Source organism: Kogia breviceps, chromosome 2, assembly GCF_026419965.1.
Source record: "Kogia breviceps isolate mKogBre1 chromosome 2, mKogBre1 haplotype 1, whole genome shotgun sequence".
In the NCBI taxonomy this organism is placed as follows: domain Eukaryota; kingdom Metazoa; phylum Chordata; class Mammalia; order Artiodactyla; family Physeteridae; genus Kogia; species Kogia breviceps.
Window position 1 is genome coordinate 122,654,078 of NC_081311.1, and position 15,671 is coordinate 122,669,748.

At 37.4% G+C, this 15,671-nt stretch overlaps 1 protein-coding gene across 2 annotated transcripts in view; it reads right to left on the reverse strand.

The window, feature by feature from the left end:
- NMI (N-myc and STAT interactor) overlaps positions 1 to 15,671 on the reverse strand; it is a 116,101-nt gene that overhangs the window by 38,380 nt on the left and 62,050 nt on the right. The window contains exons 1-2 of one of the 2 annotated variants that reach the window (XM_067026032.1): positions 15,347 to 15,431; positions 1,870 to 2,120 (exon numbers count right to left, since the gene is read on the reverse strand). The gene's annotated coding sequence lies outside the window, so the exon portion shown is untranslated. Of the gene's footprint in view, positions 1 to 1,869; positions 2,121 to 15,346; positions 15,432 to 15,671 lie in introns of those variants that run through there. The other variant, XM_067026031.1, reaches the window with a different exon arrangement.

A 15,671-nucleotide genomic window follows, 5' to 3' on the forward strand; every position in this document is an offset into this window, starting at 1 on the left:
GGTTGGTGAACACGTGGAGATTCAGGGAGAGTGGACCCCTGGCAAGAGCCTGGAAGTTCCTTGCACCTTCCCACATACTTTGTCCTATGCATCTCTATCATCTGGCTATTCCTGAGTTATATCCTTTTAAAATTAACTGGTAATCTTATTACGTTGACAATATTGGCTATGGAGACAAAACTCCCCTAACTTGTCTGGGAAGATTGCTTTCCAGACGCATTGCACTCCTTAGTATTTCTTTCTTTGCACTTCCTGCCAGTATTCTTAGCTCAGATTTTGCAGTGAAGTACAAGAACAGCATGACCAAAATCACTTTGAGAAAAGAAGGAACTTGGCTGCCAACCTTATTCAGAACCAAGTTTTCCAACCCGTGAATGCAGAAATTATCATGGGTTTCTTGCATCCATTCAGCCACCAAGTCCTGTCTACATATAGAAATGACAATACATCTAACATATATCTAGACTACTTGCTCTCAGGGAAATGGAGATACTGTTGTCATAAATAAAGTTCAAATTTATTTAAAATCCTTAAAAAATATTTTTTCTAAAATTAATTTTTAAAAAGACCCCACAGATCCAGGAAACTCAGTAAAACTTAACATGATAAATACAAAGAAAACACACCTAAGAACATTATTGTCCAATTGCTGGAAACAAAATAAAACAAAAAACCAAAACAAAACAAAAGAAAAAACCAAGATCTTAAAAACAAAGTAGAAACAAAGACATCATTTACAGGGGAACAAAATATGAATTATGACTGATTTCTTATCAAAAACAATAAGGGCCAGAAGACAATGGAATAGCATCTTTAAAATGCGGAGGGAAGGGAAACTTTCAATCCAGAATTCAAAATATACAAAAATGAAGTCAAAATAAAGCAGACAAAGGCTGATAGAATTTGTGTCCAATAGATCTGCACTATAAGAAATGCTAAGAGAAATTACTCAGTCTAAAAGCTGAGGAAAATATTATCAGATGGAATCCTGGATCTCCAAGATAGAATTTAGAGCGCCAGAAACAATAAATATCTAGGCAAATATAAAATGCCATTTAAAATTAAATATATTGCTATTATACTTGCTATAAATTATATCTATATCCCATGATATATTGCTCTACTTTTTGCTTTAAATATATGTAAAGCAATATATCATTGTTATTCTTTTTGCTTTAAATATACTTTTCATATATTTAAAGCAAAAAGTAGAGCAATATATTGTAGAAGTAACACATATAACAATAAAAGCACAAAAGACAGGGATAGTAAATAGAATTACACAGTTGTAAAATTCCCCCATTGTTGGTTAAACAGTAAAATATTATTTGAAGTTAGAGGTAAATTAAAAATGAATATTTTAATCTCTAGAGCAACCACTAAAAAATAACACTAAAGAGGTGTAGCTAAAAATGTTAATAGATTAGAAAGAATGAAATATTAAATACTAATTGATATCACCCAAAAGAAGGCAAAAAAAGAGAAACATAAAATAACTAAAACAAATAGAAACTAAATGATGAAATGGTAGACTTAAACCCAACCATATCAATAATTTCATTAAGTTCAAATGGACTAAACACACCAATTAAAAGCTAGAGATTGTCAGACAAGGGTGGCGGGGGGCAGAGAAGGTGGAAGGAAACCCAACTCTATGCTATTTACAAGAAACACATTTTAAATAAAACATATTCACAAAAAGTCTACAAGAATAATCATAGCAGTCTTATTCATAATTGTCTCCAAATTGGAAACAACTTATATGCCTATCGCAACAGTTACCCACTGCCTCATAACAAGTTACCTGAAAATTTAGTGGATTAAAACAACATTTATTATCTCACAGTTTCTGTGGATAAAGAATCTCACCAAAAAGAAGTCATCTTTTCTCTCACAAGGCTCCAGTGAAGGTGTTGATTTGGGCTGCCATCATCTCAAGGCTTGACCTGGGGAAGGATCCATGTCCAAGCTTATTCTCATGGTTGCTGGCAAGATTCAGTTCCTCACAGGCTGTTGGAATGACGGCCAGAGTTCCTCACTGGCTGCTGGTGGGAAGTCTCCCTCAGTTCCTTGCCATGTAGACTTCTCCATAGGGTAGCTTACAACATGGCAGCTTGCTTCTTTAAAGCAAGCAAGAAAGAAAAAGTAGAGAGAAACATGGAAGTCAAGCCCTTTATACCCAACTCTTGGAAGCAACATTTCATCACATTTGCTATATTCTTTTCATTAGAAGAAAGTCATGAGGTCCAACCCACACTTGAAGGGAGGGGATTCCACAAGACTATGAATATCAAGATGTGAGGATTACTGGGAAGCATGCCAGAAGCTGCCTACCACATCTATCCATGGAAAATAGATTTAAAACATTTTTTATTGGAGTATAATTGCTTTACAATGCTGTGTTAGTTTCTGCTGTACAATGAAGTGAATCAGCTGTATGTATACATATAGCCCCTCCCTCTTGGACATCCTCTCCACCCCCACCACCCATCTAGGTCATCACAGAGCACCAAGCTGAGCTCCCTGTGCTATACAGCAGGTTCCCACTAGCTATCTACTTTACACATGGTAGTGTATTTATGTCAAAACTAATTTCCCAATTCATCCCACCCTCCCCTTTCCTCTGTGTCCACACATCCATTCTCTTCATCTGCATTTCTATTCTTGCCCTGCAAATAGGTTCATCTGTACCATTTTTCTAGATTCCACATATATGCATTAATACACAGTATTTGTTTTTCTCTTTCTGACTTACTTCACTCTGTATGACAGACTCTAGGTCCATCCACACCTCTACAAATGACCTAATTTCATTTCTTTTTATGGCTGAGTAGTATTCCATTATATATATGTACCATGTCTTCTTTATCCATTCATCTGTTGATGGACACTTAGCTTGCTTCCATGCCCTGGCTATTGTAAATAGTGCTGCAATGAACATTGGGGTACATGTGTCTTTTTGAATTACAGTTTTCTCAGAGTATATGCCCAGTAGTGGGATTGATGGGTCATGTGGTAGTTCTATTTTTAGCTTTTTAAAAAACCTCCATACTGTTCTCCACAGTGGCTGTATCAATTTACATTCCCACCAACATTACAGGAGGGCTCCCTTTTCTCCACACCCTCTCCATCATTTATTGTTTGTAGATTTTTTGATGATGGCCATTCTGACCAGTGTGATGTGATACTTCACTGTAGTTTTGATTTGCATTTTTCTAATGATTTAGTGATATTGAGCATCTTTTCATGTGTTTGTTGGCAATCTGTATATCTTCTTTAGTGAAATGTCTATTTAGGTCTTCTACCCATTTTTTGATATTGAGCTGCATGAGCTGTTTGTATATTTTGGAGATTAATCCTTTGTCCGTTGCTTCATTTGCAAATATTTTCTCCCATTCTGAGGGTTGTCTTTTCATCTTGTTTATGGTTTCCTTTGCTGTGTAAAAGATTTTAAGTTTAAGTATGTCCCATTTGCTTATTTTTGTTTTTATTTTCATTACTCTAGAAGGTGGGTCATAAAAAATCTTGCTGTGACTTATGTCAAAGAGTGTTTTTCCTATGTTTTCCTCTAAGAGTTTTATAGTGTCCAGTCTTACATTTAGGTCTTTAATTCATTTTGAGTTTATTTTTGTGTTAGGTAGTGTTCTAATTTCATACTTTTACATGTAGTTGTCCAGTTTTCCCAGCACCATTTATTGAAGAGGCTGCCTTTTCTCCACTGAATATTCTTGTCTCCTTTGTCACAGATTAGGTGACCATAGATGACTGAGTTTATCTCTGGGCTTTCTATCCTGTACCATTGATCTATATTTCTGTTTCTGTGCCAGTACCATATTGTCTTTTTTTAAAAAAAAATATTTATTTGGCTGTGCCAGGTCTTAGTTGCAGCACATGGGGTCTTTTAGTTGCAGCATGCGGGCTCTTAGTTGTGCGTGCATGTGGGATCTAGTTCCCTGACCAGGGATCGAATCTGGGCCCTTGCATTGGGAGTGCAAAGTCATAACCACTGGACTGCCAGGGAAGTCCCAGTACCATACTGTCTTGATTACTGTAGCTTTGTAGTATAGTATAAAGTTGGAGAGCCTGATTCCTCCAGCTCCGTTTTCCTTTCTCAAGATTGCTTTGGCTGTTCAGGGTCTTCTGTGTTTCTATACAACCTGTAAAATTTTTTGTTCTAATTCTGTGAAATATGTCATTGGTAATTTGTTAGGGATTGCATTGAAATTGTGGATTGCTTTGGGTAGTATAGTCATTTTCACAATACTGATTGAAAATATATTTTTAAATTGTATTATTTTAATACAATGGAATACTACTCAGTAATTAAAAAAAAGAACAAACTACTGATATATACAGAAACATAGATGAATCTCAAAAATTTTACTCAGTTATGTTGAGCAAAAGAAAATAGCTGCAAAAAAATATACACTATGTGATTCCATTTGTATGACATCCTAAAACAGGTAAAAGTCATCTGTGATGACAGAAATTAGAACAATGTTTAACGCAGGATGTTTGAAGGGTATTGCCTGGAAATAAGCATCAGGAAGAGTTCTGCGGAGCTGAAAATGTTCTGTGCCTTGTTTTGTCAAAACTCATTGAAGGGGCTTCCCTGGTGGCACAGTGGTTGAGAATCCGCCTGCCGGTGCAGGGGACACGGGTTCGTGCCCCGGTCCGGGAAGATCCCACATGCCGCGGAGCGGCTGGGCCCGTGAGCCATGGCCGCTGAGCCTGCGCGTCCAGAGCCTGTGCTCCGCAACGGGAGAGGCCACAACAGTGAGAGGCCCGCGTACCGCAAAAAAAAAAAAAAAAAAAAAAACACCTCATTGAAGAAGACATCTAAGGTCTGTGCATTTTATGTAAATTATACCTCCATTAAAAGAATAATAAAGCAAAAATAAACATACGTCTTTAAAAAGTAATCTAGGACTTCCCTGGTGGTGCAGTGGTTAAGAATCTGCCTGCCAATGCAAGGGACACAGGTTGGAGCCTTGGTCCGGGAAGATCCCACATGCTGTGGAGCAACTAAACCCGTGCGCCATAACTACTGAGCCTGTGCTCTAGAGCCCATAAGCCACAACTACTGAGGCTGCATACCTCAACTATTGAAGCCCTCACATCTAGAGCCCCGTGCTCTGCAACAAGAGAAGCCACCACAATGAGAAGCCCACGAACCACAATGAAGAGTAGCCCCCACTCACCACAACTAGAGAAAGCCTGCATGCAGCGACGAAGACCCAATGCAGCCAAAAATAAATAAATTAATTAATTAAAATAAAAGTAATCTATGCTTAGTTCTTAAAAACAAAAGTTGTAATGTCAATAATCTGAACTCTTTTAATCAATGTTAAATAAAACATATCAGTCTAACGTCATCTTCTTCCAACCCAAGAACTTAAGACATGGTGGTGCAAGAAATGAGAAAGATGATGAATCACCAGAGACAAACTATTTTAATGTAATCAGCTTGCATGATATCATGTCTGACTAAGATATAGGAATGGAAGAAAGAGTTCCATTTTTCACTAATAATAAAAATAAACCTAAGATTAGTCAACTACCAAGTAGAACATGATGCTATTTTTTCTCCAATACTTTTATATTAAAGAAAAAAATCAAAGTTACATGGTGCACAGAGATCTTTTTAGAAAGATTTCCAAAAGCAGAATGAGAATTTTCATACTCTAAATTTTAAAGGGGTAAAGTTTTATTTTAATGAAGTATAAAATCACTCATAGGAAAAACATTTTTTTTCAACTATGATTTTACTCTTTATTACTGAGGATATACCATGGCACATTTACATTGTTTTAAAAATTGTATTTATAATTTATTCTGATTTAATTATCTTTGTAGTTTCTATCTTTCAATTTATCTAATTTTTATTTTTATGTCATGACATATTTTCATTTTTTATGTTTAACTGATTTTAATCTTTTTATTCCAGAGTTTAAAATCTGATTAAAGTTATTCTTCAGATATTTTCTTTATTTCTGTAATATTAATTATTTTAAATTTTACTTCTTTTATTTAGATTTTTTGATTTCACGATTTATTTTCCTAGAAACAAGTAGGAATGGTAGCAATAGTAGAGGAAGCCCACAATACAAGTAAGAGTAGTTGAAAGCTTCTCCCCCCATCAGTTTTCTCTAAAAACACCTTTCCAGCTACCCTCTAGCTGAGTGAATTGCCCAAGAATGGTACTGTGCTGCTATGATGGGTAAGCTACTGTGCCCCACAGAGCCCATGAATGACAGAGATGGGGTTCACTTAGGTCTCTATGACCCCAAGGGCTTCCCACTCTCCACTTGACTCATTTCTACCACACTGCCCCGCCTCCCATATGCTTATCCTCTTTTTTGGGGGAAGAACTTATTCTTAATATTTCTTTTTTCTTTCTCCCTATATTTTTCTGCCTTCCTCTTCATGATTATTCTCATATCCTTGACTTTCTTAGCAAAAAATATTGTGCTCATTATGTAAGATACTGGTTTGGTGGCAGTAAACCAACCAAATAACTAAATAAAAAGCAATGAGAGAAGTTTGTATAAAACAGAAGTTAAAGTAAACTTCTCTCCCACATAATTTTCCAAGCACAAGTATGTGAGAGCATCATAGTGTCAAGGATCCAGATTTTTTATTTTGTTGCTCTGTCATCTCTAGGCTGCTTCTTTCATCCACGTTGTCCATGTCTATGTGCCAGGTAGCAGAATTAGTATTCATCAATTCTTTATTTTCCATTGGCCAGAAATCCGTGGAGAACAATTAGCAGGCAGGGCCACAGTTGTCTTCTGATGCCCTAAGAATGTAGGCGTTCCATAAGCTTGATCATTGGGAAGCAATCACCATTTATATTCATATTAGAATGCAAGAAGCTTGGATTGCCATTCAAATATGGCAAAGCAAAAACACCTATTGACCCTCATTGTCCTTACCCAAAAATTTCACTGCAATCATGGTAAAAAAAAATTTTAAAGAAAACCTCAAAAATTTACAAGCATAGTGAGGATGTGAGAGAAGATAATAGCTGAGACATTAACAAAACAGACAGGATAATTGACTTAGAGGAAGAAGAAATGAAATGTGCAGTAAGAGGGAGGATGGACGATGCCAAGAAGGATTAGGTTGCCAAATCCTTCAAAGCCCAGAAATTAGAGCCACAGGTTGTCTCTGAATGTGGGAAACAGATGAGGCTGAAAACAAGAGGTCGGTGGCTTGCATAAAAGCAGTTCGACCACTAGATCTCCTCACCACCCCTGCACAGCCAGGTAACAGACCTTCCCTCCTCTGCAGAGGGCTTTAGGAGAGATGTCTCCAAACAAATTTGAACAGATAGTTTAGTTAATATGTTTGCCTATATTGAAAGCAGCCTTATTATTCTGTGGGAAGTTTAGAGCTGAAATAACAATATATACAGAGAAAACTAAACAAACACGAAAAAAGGCAAGTATTGATGTTATCTTCAGAGAAAAATATCCACCATGTACAAGAATGGATATTTAACCATAGTGTACTACCTGGCTCAGCTAAGGAGAGTATTTACATAGTCACAATAGTGTAAGCACTTAAATATTTGTTTATATTTCTGGTATAATTATATTCAGAGGATGCAGGTGGGGAAGTGTGGAGATGATAAGAAGGAGATACAAGAGCTAAATCCTTATTTTTTATGGTAGAAAATCAGTGGATAATAACTAAAAGTAAAAGCTTAAGAAATAGTAGTATAAACATTTTATAATAGAAAGGCAGAGGTAAATACCTAAAGAAACTACTGAAAGTATCTAAAATGATTTACTCAAAGTAGGAATTGAAGGGGTGGGGCAGATTAGATTAAAGAGAGGTCAGGCAAAAGATCACTATATTTTGTCTTATAGAACTGTCTGACTTTTTTTTTAACTTAAAAAAAAAATTATTTAATTAATTTATTTTTGGCTGCACTGGGTCTTCATTGCTGCACACAAGCTTTCTCTAGTTGCAGTGAGCAAGGGCTACTCTTTGTTGAGGCGCGTGGGCTTCTCATTGCGGTGGCTTCCCTTGTTGTGGGGCATGGGCTCTAGGCTCACGGGCTTCAGTAGTTGTGGCATGTGGGCTCAGTAGTTGTGGCGTGCGGGCTCTAGAGCTCAGGCTCAGTAGCTGTGCTGCACAGGCTTAGTTGCTCTGTGGCATGTGAGATCTTCTTGGACCAGGGCTCAAACCCGTGTCCCCTGCATTGGCAGGTGGATTCTTAACCACTGCACCACCAGGGAAGCCCATAGAACTGTCTGACCTTTTAAACTCTGATAAAAATTTAAAATTAAATTTAGGGAATTCCCTGGTGATCCAGTGGTTAGGTGGTCCTGCTGAGGGCCCGAGTTCAATCCCTGGTCGGGGAACTAAGATCCCACGAGCCACCAGCCACATGGCACAGCCAAAAAAAAAAAAAAAAATTAATTTAATTAAAAGAAATTAAGGCTGTTGAAATGAATGCTTCCTTTCCAAGAAGGAACTTTTCTGAATATATAGCTGACTTGAAGATATCTACCATTTTACTAATCGATTTTTCTGTTAAATATTGTACAAAATTCCTGCCCTCATTGTGCCTAGTCTTTTTTTCTTTACTTAAACTTTTAATTTTGAGAAAAGTATAGGTTCACATGCAGTTGTAAGAAATAATACAGAAGGATCCCATATTCCCTTTACCCAGTTTCCCTCAATGGGAACGTCTTGCAAAACTATGGTACAACATCGCAAACAGGATACTGACATTGATACAGTCAAGAAACGGACAGGCCCTTCACCACAAAGATTCCTCACATTGCCCTTTTATAGCCATGCCCACCTCCCTCTGCCTCCCCCAACCCCACCCCCTGACCCCTGGCAATGCTAATTAGTTCTCCATTTCTATATTTTTGCCATTATAGAATTCTTTAATAAATGAAATCATACAGTATGTGAACTTTGGGGATTCGATTTATTCATTCAGCATAATTCCCTGGAGATTTGTCCGAGTTGCTGTGATTCACAATAATTCATTCTTTTTTATTCCTGAGTAGTACTCCAAGGAATAGATGTGTCACAGTTTGTTTGAAGGACATCAGTGTTCTTTCTGGGTTTGCCTCTTACAAATAAAGCTGCTATGAACATTTTGGTACAGATTTTTAAGTAATGTACACTTCCCATTTCTCTAAGATAAGTGCCCAAGAGTACAATTTTGGGGTCATATAGTGGTTGAATGTTTAGGTATTTCTGTGACAGTTTTATTGAAATATAATTCACCCATTTAAAGTGTACAACTCAATGATTTTTAGTGTATTCACAGAGTTGTGCAACCAACAGTACAATTAATTTTAAAACATTTTCATCACCTCAAAAAGATACCCCACATCCCTAGGCTATCACTCCCCAGTCTCCCCAACCCTCCAATCCTAAACAACCACTATTCTAATTTCTATCTCTATATTTGCCCCTCTGGACATTTCATATATATGTAATTATGTGGGGGTTTTGTGACTGGCTTCTTTCACTGAGCATGTTTTCAAGGTTCATTCATGTTCTAACAAGTATCAGTACTTTGTTCCTTTTATGGTTGAATACTATTCCATTATATAGATACAGCACATTTTGTTTATCCACTCATCAGCTGATGGACATTTGGCTTGTTCCTATCTTTTGCTATATGGATAATGCTGCTATGAACATCCATGTACAAGTTTCTGCGTGAGCATATATATGCGTTTCTCTTGGGCATATACCTGGGAGTGGAATTGCTGGGTGATATGGTAACTCCATGTTTAAATTTTTGAGGAACTTTAAATGGTGCAGCCACCTTGTTTTCCAAGGTGGCTGCATCATTTGACATTCTCACTGGCAGTGTTATAAAGGTTCTGATTTCTCCACATTCTCATCAACACTTGTTATTATCTGGCTTTTTAATTCTAGCCATCCTAGTATGTAGGAAGTGGTATCTCATCGTGGTTTTGATTTGCATTTCTCTGATCACTAGTGATATTGAGCGTCTTTTCATGTGCCTATTGGCCATTTGTATATCTTCTTTGGAGAAATGTCTGTTCAGATCCTTTTCTCATATTTTAAATTGGGTTGCCTTTTTATTGATGAGTTGTAAGAGTTCTTTATATATTTTGGATACTAGATCCTTATCAAATTTTGCAAATATTTTCTCCCATTCTGAGGGTTGTCTTTGCATGTTTAATTTTATAAGATACCACCAATCTGTTTTCAGAATGGGCTTACCATTTTATACTCCTACCAGCAACGTATGAGCATTCCAGTTTACATGCATTCTCATCAGCATTTGGTGTTGTTATTATTTTTAATTATAGTCATTCTGATAGATGTATAGTGATATTTCATTGCAGTTTTAAATTTGTATTTTCTTTTTTTTTAGAAATTTATTTATTTATTTATTTTTGGCTGTGTTGGGTCTTTGTCGCTGTGTACAGGCTTTCTTTAGTTGCGGTGAGCGGGGGCTACTCTTTGTTGCAGTGTGCGGGCTTCTCATTGTCATGGCTTCTCTTGTTATGGAGGATGGGCTTTAGGCACGGGGCTTCAGTAGTTGTGGCACATGGGCTCAGTAGTTGTGGCTCATGGGCTCTAGAACTCAGGCTCAATAGTTGTGGCACATGGGTTTAGTTGCTCTGCAGCATGTGGGATCTTCCCCGGCCAGGGCTCGAACCTGTGTCTCTTGCTTTGGCAGGCAGAGTCTTAGCCACTGAGACACCAGGGAAGCCCATAAATTTGTATTTTCTAATGACTAATGATGTTGAACATCTAAATGTGCTTATTTGCCAACTATCTACTTCCTTCAGTGAGTTATACATTCTATTCATATGTTTGCCTATTTTTCTAATTGGATTATTTGGTTTTTTACTATTGAGTTTTGAGAGTTCTTTATCTATTCTAGATACTAGTCCTTTGTCAGATATATGAATTCCAAAGTTTTCTCCCAGTTTGTAGCTTGCCTTTTCATCCCGTTAACAGCATTTTTCCTAGAGCAAAGGAAAAATTTTTTTCATTTTGATGAGGGCCAATTTACTAGTTTTTCCTTTTTACAGATACTGTTTTAGGGTCCAATCTAAGATCTAGTCCTTTTATCCTGAAGTCTCTGCCTAGTCTTAGATACTGAAGGGTTTCTCATGTTTTTGTTTTTGTTTTGTTTTTTCCCTAAAAGCTTGGTTTTACATTTTGCCTTTGAGTACATAATCCACTTGAGTTAATTTTTAATAAGATGTGAGGTTTAAGTCTCGGTTCCTTTTTTGACCTATGGATATCCAGTTGCTCTAGCACCATTTTGGGGGTAGTCATTAGTTAAATCCATTTCCCCTATAACATGCCTTCACTAATCAAGGAATTTTAATTGTTGCTACAAAAGACTTGCATGTCCTCCAAGCTGCACATAGCCTGAACAGAAAGATGTTTGCCTGAGTAATCATTCCACAAACTTGGAGTCAGCTGCAGGTTGTTTGAGTTAAGCCAAGAGTCAGCTGTGTCTAGTTCCAGCGGAGCTGGTTAAGACTGGATAGAACCACCAACCCTTCAACTGGGTCCACAAGAGTGTCCACTCGGTGACCTCTGGGATGTGCAGAGGCCTACAGCTTAGTCATGCTTGTACAGAACCACGATTATTACACCTTTTCCCAGTCACCTTTCCTCACACTCCCCATGCTCCCTATACCTCAGACTGCCCTGTTTCTTTATTATTTACCCTATAAATGCTCCAAGCCCCCGGCCTCCAGGAAGGCGGATTTGAGATTTGTTCTCCTGTCTCTCCTCCCTCCGTCTGCCTTGTGAATAAACCCTTTCTTTGCTGCAAACCTTGTTGTTCATCTGGCAAAACAAGCCTGGTTCAGTAACAAAAGTCTATTCCTATTTTTCCTCAATTGAATTACTGTTTCATGTTTGTCAAAAATTAGTTGGACAGGGCTTCCCTGGTGGCACAGTGGTTAAGAATCCGCCTGCCAATGCAGGGGACGTGGGTTTGAGCCCTGGTCCGGGAAGATCCCACATGCTGCAGAGCAACTAAACACATGCTCCACAACTACTGAGCTCTAGAACCCGTAAGCCACAACTACTGAAGCCTGTGCACCTAGAGCCCATGCTCTGCAACAAGAGAAGCCACTGCAATGAGAAGCCCACGCACTGCAACTAGAGAAAGCCTGCGCGCAGCAACGAAGACCCAACGCAGCCAAAAATAAAATAAATAAATTTATTTTTAAAAAATTAGTTGGACATATTTCTGTGAGTCTATTTCTGGCTTCTATTTATCTATGTGTCTACCCCTTGGCTAGTACCACATTGCCTTGATCACTACAGCTACTTGGTAGGCCATAATATCAGATAGAGTGATTCCTCCCACTTTATTCATTTTCTTCAAGATGCTTTTAGTTATTTTAGGACTGTGCCTTTCCATATAAATTTTAGAATAAATTTATCTAGGTCTCTAAATACCCTAATTTTTAAATTAATTAAATGTATATAATTTAAAAGAGCTATCTAGAGAATACTATTTCAGTCATATTTTTGTCTTTTTAAATTACCTTGTGAGTTATAGTACAAGTTGAATTAATGCCTATGGCTGGCACTGATTGACTCCTTGACATTGCAGTTTAAAAAGCTGAGTAAGCCATTAGGCTTTTATATTGCTTCAATTGGTAAATGGGGGTAAGGAGGTAAAACTGCCATTTGTTTATAGACTTCTACTGCACAGAATGAACATGGTTCATTATAAATATGTTTTCCAATCAAATCAATAAGAAAGAGATAACCAACCCAACAGGAAAGTGCACAAATAATATAAACAGGCAATTTCACAAACAAAGACATGAATGAAGATGCGCTAACCCACTAGTAAACATAGAAATGCAAATTAAAGTCATAGGAGATCTTTTGAAGGGGCAGGATCTTTCAAAGTGTTAAACATGCACAGCCTTTAACCAACAATTCTACTGCTGGGAATAGTTTATCATACAGAAAACTTAAATGCATATAGAAATATAAAACACAGGATATCCATGTTAGCGTTGTTTGTATAGAGAAAAATCAAAACAAACAAAGTTCATAAATGTGGGACTCACCAAGTTAATTGTGTTTAGCCATATTATTTATACTCTGTAATCATTAAAAAGAATGGAGGAGATCTATATGTATTTACATGAAAAGATCACTAAGATGTATTGGATAAATGAAAACATGCCACAGAGTAACACGTATAATAAGGTTACAAACATGTAAAAATGTAGATCTACAAAGGTGTGTAGAGATATGTAGGAATAACATATACATTACGTATGGCGAGGGAATGGGATTGGAGGTAGACTGGGGAGATGAGGATTAGGGAAGAGGCCTTTCTGGTTTCACTTTATATATTTCTGTATTGTTCACATTATTTTTACATTAAGCTCGTTTCATGCATTTCTTTAGTACTTGTAATATTTTAGTGTGTGCGTTTTAGATTGCTGCCAACCTCAAGTAACTCATCATAAGTCAAATTGAACATATTTACCTGAATGTATAGGAGTAATATAATATTGGCCAACCAAAAATGACTTTTGTTTCCCACCTAATTTATTACGGACTCTTTTAGATTTATGCTGTTTTTCAAGGATTATTCCCACATATCACTAAACATCTCTCTTGGCATTTTAGACAAAGGCAAATCTGGTGCTCATTAGTGAGTCATTTTCTTTGGCTCTGATAAAACAAACATGGGATTTTAGAGGCACAGAAGTGAGCACTGATCTACTCTTAGACTGTAAGCAGCAGAGACTGTAAAAAGTCAACCATCATTTTCATAGGCAGGGGATACTGGCCATCCATTCCTAATGGGGCAAGAATTTTCAATTTATTTTCTGAAGACTTGTTGAACTTGTGTCTATCCATCCCAGCATCCAGCCTCTGGTGGCACTTGCAAATAGCCTTCCTTTTGTTGTCATGTTTATCAGTCAAGGGTTTTGTCTGCAAGTGACTGAATCATGGCTGGCTATCTTAAGCAAAAAAGAAATTTATTAAAAGGTCATCAGGGCTGACCGAATTGATGAGAGACCAGATGGCCCCACTTGAGAAATGGGAATAATCTCAGGGCGGACAGTATGACCAGGCTGAGCAACAGAAACCATGGCAATGGTCACCTAAGAGGACAACAAGGCCTCTGTCTCTGTGATAGATCTGACCTCACAACCTTGCATGACAAAGTGCAGGACAGTGTCCAATAGGAAGATCCAAAGCCATATGTTCCCTGAATCTGTCAAGGCCAAGTTGGCTACTATCTCCCACTGAAAATACATGTATTGGGAGATTTCTCAAAAGGTAGATGAGAGTGCTAGAACAAAATGCCACAGTTTGCATGGTGGCCATGGCTAAGGGCAAAATTGTGGACTATTATTAACTTGTTAATATGATATTCTCACAGTGATATCAGAGCACAGTTCTTGAGTTACCTTGCTTTTTCACGAGATCACTCATTTTTATATAAGAATAATATATCAACAGTTGTAAAGTATCAACAATTGTAAAGTGGTCTTGTTTCATTAGCAATCAATAAACAGCCACATATTGGGGAAGGAAGCATTTTAAAGTATATAGAAGGCAAACAACAGGCTATTACGGATATCTTTTTTTCAGCCATAGAAAGTTATACTTAGGTTTAAATAGGTAAACATGGTGGATTTAACAAATGCATTACTATTCTCTCCTTCCTGAAATTCCACTAAAATGACACTAAATGGATATATTTTTAAAGATCTTTATCTAATATGAAGATTGTGGATGCTAGAAAACAGATGTGAGTGGCAACTACCTTAGCAAAACAAGGAAGTTAGGTCCTGTCTTAGTAGTGAGGGAATCTGAGAAGTAACCATTACACTGTAGAGAAAAAGAAAAATGCTCAAAAATTGATAGCGTCATATACTTGCATAAGTGGTAAAAATGTGAGAATTGGTTGAAAGTGTGTTGAGTAATCATCATAACTCCCAGATCCATGCCCCAACTCTGATCAGCTTAATCACTGCTCTTCTCCTCCTATAGAAGACTCAAGGGTTGTTTTCCCCCTTTGAAGAGGGCAAAATAGAGGATTTCTGGACAGGACAAAATCAGTTACAATAGAGAGTAGAACTAATGTACTCACAACAGAGGGATTAAGTGGATATTTTCAAAATGAATGATGAGGCTCTGGTTTCTTTCCCCACTCGGCTTCCAGGTAATGGCAGACAGACTATCTCTTCCAAGCAAGTCATTGGAAGATTCTTATCTGGGGAATAGGACCAGTCTAAGAGCTCAGACCTAAGCTACCTTTCACAACAACACAGCCCGGCCAAATCACCCTAAAATGAAGATCCCGGCCAACAAGACTCACCTGTATACTCTGGGTCTTCCTTTTTTTACTTCCAATTCTTAAGTATGAGCAAACACTCAAGGGTCACCAGAAATTGAAAACGCATCTAATACAAAAAACAGTGATGAAAACAAATGAACAAAAGGAACTTGGAGGCAACAGAGACTAAGTAGAGAGAAGAAAATTTCAAAATCCAACAAACCAATATCCTTATACAGTCAAAAGGACTGTACATCCATGAAATATAAATATCTACTTTTAAAAGGGTTCATTCCAGGAGAAGAAGAGCAAACTCAGGGGGTTGGAGGGTGGAGCAGGGAGACGAATGATGGCAGAAATGAAAAAC